Raw genomic sequence first — 9,946 nt, forward strand, 5'->3', positions numbered from 1 at the left:
GGGGCGGCTGCCAGGGCTTCCACCCCTGGGAACGGGGCAGGGAAGACGCTGGGAAGAGGAGGGAGGCCTTGGCTCCAGTGAAAAACATCACAGGACACAGGATTTCCTCCAGACAGCGCCAATATAGAAATGGCATAAATCCACTTCCAGTGTCTTTGTAAACCTAGGCCGCAATATCAGTTCGTCTACATGGGAAGGACAACAGCTGAGCCCACTGGAGCTTTTATTCCGTGCACTGCACATTTAATATTCACATTGCAGCAGCGTCATATTCACGTTTAGAGCACCCAATTGACAGAGAAAGGGCCAAATCGCACCTGCGGAAAGCTCCGAACACAAGATATCACACCTGCGTGTGCCTCAGCTCAGTGGTGTAGCGCAGACCCGGCGGAGCAGCAGCACAGGGCAGCACAGAAGGGATTCCTTCCAGGGAAAACCACTTTGAAACCATTTTGCTTTAGAGCAGACTCCACAAAACTTATTACAGCGAATTTAAGGGAGCAGGGATTGTTTGGGGATTTGAGGTGATCAAGAAATATTCTATTAAAGAATTAATACATTCTGCAGTGGACTTGGTTTGGGTGAAGGGTATGGTTTTCAGCACTCAAGACTCGAGATCCTCGTCAGTGCAGCACTGCTGTGGACACGCACCCTGCGAGGCAGCCCAGACCCCACTTAACACTATTACCTGCAATTACAGTCTAGCAAATTGGGGGTGTTTAGGTTAGAGCCAGTGAAGTAATCACAGTCCATTGAAGAGATTAGAAGGGTAGCACAAGCTGTACTATAAATTGATGCTCCAGCTGGCAGATCCCACAGGTATTTCACTGACCAGCACGTCCAAGAATCACAACTAAGAATGAAAGAAAAGCAAAATAAGGTAGAAGAAATAAATAACTTTAAGCAGAATAAATGAAAAGTGACTATTTGCAGACTGCAGAATCTATTGTGGAAACCTATCTTCTGCCAGGGGCTACGTGACTGCAAACCACTGGGGACAGCATGAGAGCAAACCATCTTCAGATTGTTATTTATTATGACATTTAGCCAGTCCTTGTTCCTGGTAGATACAGAATGGAACTGATAACCTCTTCTTCATTCTTATCCGCTTCACCCACCAGATGTAATCAGACTTAGCACTTTTCATCTTCAAAGGACTTTGCAAACATTAATTCATTAATCCTTATGCCCCCCTGTGAAGCAGTTAATTATTATCCCTGTTTTACAGGCCTCTTTATCTCCAGAATCTGTTCACTAATTTTTAGCGTATCCATTGCTTTACCTTGTGATATCAAAGCAATAGAGAAATTGTAGCAGGAAATAGGCTCATTTTCAGACCTGCTGAATACCTGCACATCCCGCAGAAGCTCAGGACTGCTGAACCCAAGCCCTAGGTCTGCCTTGCTACTGCAAGATCTCATTAATTAATTGACATGCCCAGCCAGGAAAATCCTTGATGCCACAGACATCGGTCAAGACACAGTTTTGGCAGAGTTTTTACATACTTAAAACCTGCAGATGGGGTAGAAAAACAGCCCCTTTCTATAGAGCTAGTAAATAATTCATTTTGTCACAATAATTGTCTTCTAAGGGAGCAATCCAGATGTGACAATTCAAGAAACAGAACAAGCTATCATCAGATAACCTTTAATACCTATCTGAAAGGCAAATAGAAACAATTTTGTGTTTACACCACAGTCAAGTTTCTTTCCTGTTAGTCAACATCTTCTGTTAACTTACAGGAGGATGGCAAGGCCAACAATTTTCCTTGAACTCTGTCCAGAGCTGCCAGAGAGCCGGCTGTCTGGCTCACCACTCTTCTCCCAAAGGCCCTCTCTCGACAGTTGATTTTGGAATCATAGCAGAAACAATTGTGCCTTCTGTCCGTGATGCTGCAGAGCAGAATGAATCGATGCACACACTGAAATGAGATGTTGTACTGTGAGAACAAATGAAGGGCATGGAAGAAAGCTCCTTTTTAAGGCAGTCATTTGGTCAGCTTTGTAGAGCTGGACTAGAGAGGGATTTATGTTTTGTTATTGGTCAAATTATCTGATTATGAGTAGATGCCAGTAAAAACTGGGATTTCCTGCAACCTAGCTTTCCTCTGCTCTATTTTTGCTTGCTTTGAGTGCACCTTCTGAATTTATTATTTGCTCCCCTGGTGAAGAGAGTGATCCGGTGGCACGTGGCATCTCAAGTGCACCTTGCCTGCTCCTCCAGAGCAATAAGCGTGCCAGCAGTCAGGAGGGGCAGGGGCAAGAGGAGGGCTGGGGCACGTCCCTCTAAAACAGCGAGCAAAGCCTTTCCCATGCACCAGAGCCAACAGGCCATTTTCAGCGCCTGCTGATTTCACAAGAGGAAACTCCACCTTGAAGTAGCGCTGAGGGCACAACACCAGGAATTTGTCCTTAAGAGGCCAGAAGTTGAATGTTATAACCACCAGGCAGACTGATGAATGCGAAGGAGCAATACCTATTGTAGTCAGAAGCCTGGAGCGGCTGTGCTGGCAAAAAGATTAATTACCCCTGGGCGTGAGCTGGAACCGCACACCCAGCAGTCCTGAGGTTTTTGTTACTCCCCAGCAAAGTTGGAAATGCTGCTGTCTCCCGTATTGCACTGAGACAAGGGTTCTGTTACCCTTTTCCCACGAATTTACCTCAGTTCTACCCTGCACTGGAATGGTCGTTAGCCCCCAATCACAGCTGAACACAAACACCGGGTATGCGAGGCAAGAATAAAATGTATTCCTCCTGGTTCTGACGAGGCCCCTGTACAGCAGGAGCTCTACCTACCCGTTAGGCTGAACACCAGCCTGTCTGAGGTCGGACCTGGGGACAGGGATGATGTTCTGGGCTCCATTAACCACAACAAGCCACCAACCAAAAGCAGAGCTGATGCCAGCCCAGCTACGACACCTTTTGGCTCCAGTGCTTTTTCCCAAGGCAAAAGGTGCTAAATTTGATCTGGTTACTACACCCTTGCCACCATCACCATTATCAGCGAGGAGTAAATACTGATAAATGGTGAATAAACACTGAGCTGGCGGCACTGTCTCTGCCCCAGCTCTTTGGAGCAGTCCTTCCGGACGGCCAGCATGCCTCCAGCAGCTGCAGCAGAGCCTTTGGGACTGCAGGGTGTTCCCAACTCACAGCGCTCCGTGGTGGCTTGGTAAGTATGTCAGAAAAGGCTGGTCTCAGCAAGCCTGTTGGAAACATCTGGTTTTAATTCTTCTTGAAAGCTGTGACATCCATTTGGACACCAAACCACTTTCCTTTCATCTATCCGGAGGACTAACCCTGTGGCAGAGCAGCTGACTTTCTGCCTGCCATTACAGCGTGCTGACTTTCGTTACCCTGCAGGAAGAAAGGGGTCACAGAAGAGCCAGGGCCGTGCTTTTTGCAGGAGGAGAGATCTCAGGAGAGGGCGGCCGCTCACAACTGACACTTTTTCCTGCTCGCCTCCCTCCCTAGAGTTCTTTTCAAGTTGTTTCAAGGCATACATTTCTCTGTCGACACGTCTCGAAGGGGCTGAGAGTCCAGCTTAGACCTGATTTCCCTCTTAATTCACCCGACTCTGAGAACCAAAGCATTTGAGGAACAGACAGATGTGGCATGCCGCCCCGAGGAGGATAGAGAGTGCCTTTGTGCTGGAGGGAGGAGCTGTGTCTATTTAGAAATCTCTCCGCTGAGGATGCTGAAGGCTTTGTGGATGGGCTGGAACCCTGAGCAGGAACCTGGGACAATCAGGAGCACAGAGGCACAGGAGTTTCCTCAAGAACTCCTGAAAGATCACGGTGGTATCAATAACTGAGGACTCTAGCAAGGGGATGATGTTTTGAACTCTAAAACGCGTTTTTGAGCAGCAGGAGAGGCCTAAAGCAAGAACACTGAATGCTGGAAAGATCAGCTGCGCCATCACATGATCCCATGTAACCACAGAGAAGTTTTATCCAAAGCCAGCGAGGCTCTTGGCTCTGTTTCTGGGTCTGAGCTCAGCAGAGATCGTGCAGTTGCGTTTGCACAAACTTCCATCGATGCTGAAGTGAACGGTTTGCTTTCCAGGCAGAAGCGAGCCCCACCAGCGTGCGATAGGTGCCTCAGGCAGCCTCCGGGCCGATGAGCAGCAATTGCTGGGTCTTATTCCAACACACTTCAGCGCAAGGCAAACAGCACAGGGCTGCAGCTCTAAGAGGCAGCCAGGCAACAGCACGGAACAATCAATTTCCCTTGTCAGACTGGCTACGCCCAAAGACTTGGCAGTGCTGGAGCGTACAGACTGTGGCAATAATATTAAACAAAACAGCTCCTCTCATCTGCCCCCCCCCTCCTTCCCTGCTAATGGGCCACTCTCTCGAAACTGTCACGGTTAAAAGGATTTACCTTTTTATTTAAAGTGTAAAAGCAATATACACAGGGAACGGCCGGACAATCTGCCGTAGTGTGCATTCACAGCCCATTGTCCAGCGCTGCCTGGAAGGAAAAGTGCTGTGCCGTGTGGCAGGAGCACAGCACTGCTAAGAGCTGAAGGAAATTCTTCTGTAGCTTAGGCAACTCTTTTGGTACCTAAGACTTTCCCTCCTTGCTGCTCCAAAATTACTTGCAGGACAGCCAGGAAACACACCAGGGTATCAAGTTATCAGGAGCTCACCTCCAATAACCCGGTGCGAGATAGCTGGAGGGTCCCTCTGCCTCCTCACTGCTTCAGCCAGGGCTAAGACTTCCTGGCAGAGGAGGAGGGAGTGAATCATGCGGCAGGAGAGAGCTGGAGCAGGAAATACAGCTGCCAGGCTGACTCAGCACGGCTTCCCTCTTGAACCTTGAACAGATGGGAGCTGTGAAGAATGTTAATGTTTAACTCCACCAAAAATCCCCTCTTTAGCAAAAGGCATTCGAGACTCATCGGCTCCTCTATCAGGAGACATTCTGCTTTGCCAGGAGCTATGCTGGTGACAGCACCTCTGTGACCAGGTCAGTGATTGTGCCTTTCAAATCAAGTCCAAAGGGCCTCACAAGCCTGATAAGCTCCAGGAAGGAGATGGATAAAATTGGTTTATCTCTGCAGGCCTGCACTTTGCCGTGCACACCAAGGAAGATGGACCAACCCCATGAATACATACTCTTGTTAATTGTTTGGGAAATAACATTATCAGTGGTCTTGTCTAAGAAGAACATTCTGGAGCCACCTGCCACCCCGATTTCTCGCTCTCCAGCAGTATTTGACCCTGCAGAGGCCTCACAGCCTGCCCTAGCTTGGTAATGCTCTCCTGCAGATTAATCCCCCAGCACAGCAACCAGTAACTAGAAAGGGGAAAGAGGTCAAGGGGAAGGCAAGGATGCGCTCTTTGGAAGATCGTGCATCAGCAGAGCTGGGGTGATGCACAGTCAGATTTCACCTTTCCTTTACTGCCTCTCTTTCTCCATCTCTAATTCTTCTTCCCGAGGGCATTTACTTATTTGCATACCTCTCTTGGTTTGAAAACAACAACAGCAACAACAACAAATAACACCTAAAAGGTAGGGCTAAAACCCTAGAACTTTAATCCCAGCTCTGGTACTGGTTACTCAACAGCCATCTCAGCTTCCTGTTCCTCACTTAGCCCATTGTAAAATGGGGATGATCCTTCCCGAGCTTCTAGCAAGAATCACCTAATGAGTGTTCATTAGGAAGATTCAAAAACAAATCAATAGATTACTGACTATGAGATACACGCTTGTTAGAGAACTGCTTAGTAGAGCCTCTCGGATAGGAGCCCACATTTGCAAGCTTCAAAGGCTTGAGCTCCAAGCACTGATGCCAAGGACAGCCACGAGCTGCCAGGGAAGGGGGCTACGAGAACAGCTCGGCAGTTCTGGCTGCGTCCCCCAGAGAATATCCAACCTGCAGGGAATCCATTTGTCCCTTCCATTTCTGCCTTTGCAATAATCTGAAAGGTGAACAAAAGGGAAGAAATCCACGACTGTTCATCACACAGATCCAGTGTCTTTCTCAGTCCCCAGAAGTGAGAATGAATTCTGTAACTGAAGAGAAAGAAGCGACTGTGAGTGTCTGAGAATGAAAGCGCTCACGGTAAGCAGTTGCGTGGTTAAAGTTACTTGCAGACAAAAAAAAGGCCTTGGGACACACTGGGGGAAGAGATCGGGCTGTCCTGTGGGTACTGCTGCATGCAAAACGAAACACAAATGAATCCACAGATGGCGGGGAAAGCAAACCTAACTGTCATTATACAACGTGGGGTCTAGGTTGGCTGCTGCCACTCAGGAAAGAGCTCGTGGAATTATTAATGGGTACCTGACTGTGCATTCACTGATGGTTAGAAAACAAGAAATATTTCTTTTAATACATACATATTAAATATGGAATTTTTAAAAAGGCAAAAAAAAAAAACAACTTGCAGTGCCCTTGTAGGATACCAGCACATTATTTTTTATCATACTTTACTTGCAGAGTTAATACCTAGGTGTGGGGTTGTTTTCTCCTTTGCTGAGGTGACACACGTGCTACTGAAAGAAGCCAGCCTGGAGCCCTAAACCGTCTGCTTGAATGAGAGCTTGGCAAGGCCTCCAGGAGCCAACGGGGGCACTTGTGCTGGAACGTATTTAAGAGATAGTAGCTCACATCTTCTGGCTTTCTGTACAGCCTGAAGCTCTTCAGCCCCACAATCACCACATCTAATACCACATCACAGAGATGTCAGGTCTCCTGAGAAGAGTTATGCCACGCTACTTTAATGATGCATTTTTCTATTGCCTTGGTGTTATTAAAAAAAATGTGGGGGGCTGGGGGATGGCACGTAAGGACTGATAGAGTATGTCTGGAAGCGAAGTAAAATGCCAGTTTAATCACTGATTAAACAAACCAGTGGTGCTGCTGGGAGGGGTCACATGAAGTTCACTGCTTGGGTGGAGATGTAAAAAAATAAAAAGAAAAAAAAGAAAAAAAAAAGCCATGTGGGTGTTCAAGCACCTTCCATACCCCCAAGTGTTTCTTCAGGAGCTGCCTTACCCTCTCTGCTGGTGCTGGGCCTCTTCTGTGGGAAGCTCGGCAGCCCCAACAATCAGAGAAATCAGAGAACGCAGCCTCCCTCAGGAAGCGCTGCTGCGCCAAGAGATAGACCCTTAGATGAAATATCAAAAAGGGAGGACTGAATAGACAAAAAAAATGTTTCTTTGGACTCTCCTCTCTGGTATAAATCTACTAATGGAACGGAGTTCTGCTGCTCTAAGAGTAACACTAGAAACGATGCTGGCTGTGGAAAGCAACAAGTGCCATGAACATGTTAATAATTACACCTGAGATTATTTCCCGGAGCAGGTTGTTCATATCCTATTGACTCCTCACCCTTTCTGCCTGCAATTCTCAACAATTTCTTACCAAATCAACACCAAAACCCACTTTAATCATTCTAAATCAATGAGCTCAGAGCTCTCAGCTGCAGCTCAGGAAGGAGATCCCATCATTGCCATTGCCAGTTCTCTGAAACCACTGGCTCAGGACGCAACAGCAGCCAAAAAAGCCAGCTGAATGTTGGCTGTTTGCAAGAATACCAAGGTGAGGCCAAAGCCCTCGTTTTGTTGTTACAGAAATCCTCAGTTCAAGAACATGATGGAGTTACAGAGGGGCTAGAGGAGGGCTGGGACCATCTGCCTTCATAAGAAGCTACCAAAAAGTTTGGGACTCACTCTTCAGTTTAGAGAAAAGGCTTAGAGGGATCACACTGAGGTCTGCAAGGTTCTGAAGGCAGGAGAAGAAGCGAATAAAGACTTTGCATTCACCAAATCCCCATACAAAAGAATAAAGAGGCACACCTTGGAACTGTAAGATCAACTGAAAGAAGAAAGTACTTTTTGACAGAAGTCTGGAACCTGCTGTTACAGAAAACTGGAGACGCTACCAACAAGTTTAAAAGAGTCTGCATAAACTCAGGAGCAACAGGTCCACAAAGTGCTGCCAAAAGGGCAGGGACGCACCCTTCAGCCTCTCTAACCCATTCGGTGTGCTGTGGAGGAAAGCAAGGACCCGGGCTCACGTGCTTGCCCAAACGGCATCTCCTGTTGCCACCACTGGAGACAGGATATTGGGCTAGAGGTGTCATTGCTCTGCCCCAGGAGGATGTTTTTAACCTTCTAAATTAAATCCTGAAAACCTCACAGTTAATTAAGTCAACATGGTATCTTCTAACTGCTGCACTCATCTGCCTCTCAGCCCGTCCTCGCTGCAGCGCGCAGCGCCTCATGTTACAGCGTGGCCTCATTTAGACGCTCACTAATCCTACAAGCAGCTCTGCGCAGGCAGATCCCTTTGCCACATGCGGCTCTGCTGAAACCAGCAGCGCCAGAAACCGCTGGAGAGAGGAAGCTGCACATGTGGCACAGGCACCGAGGGTCAGGCTTTAAACTTTGATGTGCAGCTTGACTGATTTTCGTTATCATTATTTGTCACTGATTTTGATCAGCAATGTGTGAGCTGTCGTAGTGACATGCATCACTTGATATCCTTGATAACTGGATAATTAAACTTACAGATCCTACCACAGTATGCTTTGTATTCACGACACTGCCAAAGAATTGCTCCACTATGTATATGTAGCTCTTAAAATGATCATTTTCTAAGTATATATTCATAGGGAAGGGTGGCGATTTCTCACTTTGAAAAATCTCGAAGTCTACTGAAATAACGCCACTTTCTTTATCACCCTGAGTCAAAATAAACCACTGGAACATTTCTGCGGATGAGGCTGTACGTTGGTAAAGTGGGAACCTCTTGCTGTGGGTGCCTAAACGTTGGCATCTGGTGTCATTTGAGATACTCGATGGTGTTCCCATCAGCCAAAAGAGGGGTGAAGCTGGTCCGGAGGGGGGCATGCCTCCAGTGGTCCCGTGTCACGCCAGCCAGCCCTGCGCAGATGTCTCGTGCGTCTGAAACAGCAGCAGGCACTTCTGCTTAGGCAACTGAATGAAGCTTGAAGCGTCCTGCTCACATAACCTAAATAAACATGCAATTTCCTGTACAAGTCATGCCTTTAATAGCAGCACATGCAAGTTTATCTGACGTGCTCTAATAAGTGGCACATCTGCTCCACCTGGACATGCCTCCGAGCCTCCAGTACACAGATCCATATGCTGTTTATTCAGGCTATGAGGTCTGTAATTTATAAGGTGTATGTATTTTCTGGGCCATAATTCAGGCTTTTTTACTGGGATGAATAAATTTCACGTGTCAATGCTGAGATTACTGTAAAAAATAATAGTAACATTAACTAATCACTTCCTGCCTTAATGGCCATGGCATCTGGTGAAGACTTACGAGCAGGTCCAAAAGCACAGAACGAGAAGGCTGAGAATTGGGGACAGCTCAAAGCAGAGGCGAGTTGCAGCTATGATAAAGGCCACGTTAAACTCCTGGTCCAATTAACTGAAGCGGTGGTAAGGCTGGGTTATAGCACTAATTACATTATTTTTTACCTCAGGAATCTGGTACTTTACATGTTATGGAGAACAACAAGGAAACGAAAAGAAAAGCACCTACAGCTATTCCTCAAAGTATGTTGCTCAGATAAACATCTTGAGGAGCTGTGGTGCTGGCTGCAGAGCGAACACTCGTGTCATGCTAATGAAGACACATAAACTTCCCAGTATCTCAAGAATGCAGGTTATCTCGTTTGGCTGCCGAAAACCTCATTTTTTTGTTTTTAAACAAACCCAGGCAGTGGGGGGACCCCAACACCTAGCAGGGGAATGCCTTCCTCTCAGCACACAGCTTTATTCTTACGGCCTAGCCCCTCTCAGGGACCTGCAAGCCATCAAGATCGGGGCGTGTTTGAAGGACACAACCAGCCACAGCTCCGAGACCTTGGTTCCACCCTCACTCAGTGGGCTGAGACTGGGGGCCGCGAGCTGGCTTTGAGGCACTGCGGGCTGCGTGCACCCATTGCCAGCATAACTCT

This window comes from Oxyura jamaicensis, chromosome 33, assembly GCF_011077185.1.
Source record: "Oxyura jamaicensis isolate SHBP4307 breed ruddy duck chromosome 33, BPBGC_Ojam_1.0, whole genome shotgun sequence".
Classification (NCBI taxonomy): domain Eukaryota; kingdom Metazoa; phylum Chordata; class Aves; order Anseriformes; family Anatidae; genus Oxyura; species Oxyura jamaicensis.